Here is a 1069-nt window from a genome sequence, read left to right on the forward strand (position 1 = left end):
TGAGAGATATGTATGTGAGTATGTGTGTGTGTATATATATATATGTATATATATATATATCCTCAAGAGGAGGGACCACCTTATGCTGTATATATTGAGGGCTTACTGACGAAGAGAGCGAAGCTGTAAGGTAAATAGGGCTCCGGTAAATCACGAAAGAGTTAAAATAACAAGGCAGGCATGATTTTTGTTTGTTTTTGTTGTTTACTTTACTTTTCTTGGTACTGTTTTTTTCTTCTCCCCCTTTTTTTCTTTTTCTTTTGGTCATAGTACTAGCAGTGATGGTGGTGGTAGTGGTGGTGGTGGTGATGAGGCAAGCCTTGCCTGAAGGCGGAGAAAAAAATTGACACTCCCGATAGTGGGCGTGACACTTGCGCGACCAGTACATGAATGAAATACATCGCACTTCTAACCCAAATTACAGAACAGGCCACACACATAAAGTTGACGGGCGGCCACATCCGACAACCATATTCCTTCTTTTCCTCCCCTGAAAACTTATTGGTGTGGATACGTGTCTGTGTCTTTGAGTGCATGTGCTTGTGTGAGTGAATGAGCGCGCACACTAAATCTAAACATACATGCTCTCACTCTCTCACTCTCTCACTCACATTTTATGTACAGTGACATATACACAATACGTACACACGAACTATATGACGACGATCAATGCCACCAACACAGAAGAATATACATAAGGCCACACACACACACACACACACACACACACACACACACACACACACACACAAGTTCGCACACACACACACACACACACAAGTTCGCACACACACACACAAGTACGCACACACGCGCGCAAAATTACATATATATATATATATATATATGTGTGTGTGTGTGTGTGTGTGGATGAACATATAATCTGTGTGAGTATATTATCTGTCATCTCTCTCTCTCTCTCTCTCTCTCTCTCTCTCCCTATCTATCTATCTGTCTGTCTATCTATCTATCTGTCTATCTATCTATCTATCTATCTATCTATCTATCTATCTATCTATCTATTTATTTATTTATCTATCTATCTATGTACCTATCTATCTATCTACTT

The sequence above is a fragment of the Octopus bimaculoides genome, chromosome 3 (genome assembly GCF_001194135.2).
Source record: "Octopus bimaculoides isolate UCB-OBI-ISO-001 chromosome 3, ASM119413v2, whole genome shotgun sequence".
Taxonomy (NCBI): domain Eukaryota; kingdom Metazoa; phylum Mollusca; class Cephalopoda; order Octopoda; family Octopodidae; genus Octopus; species Octopus bimaculoides.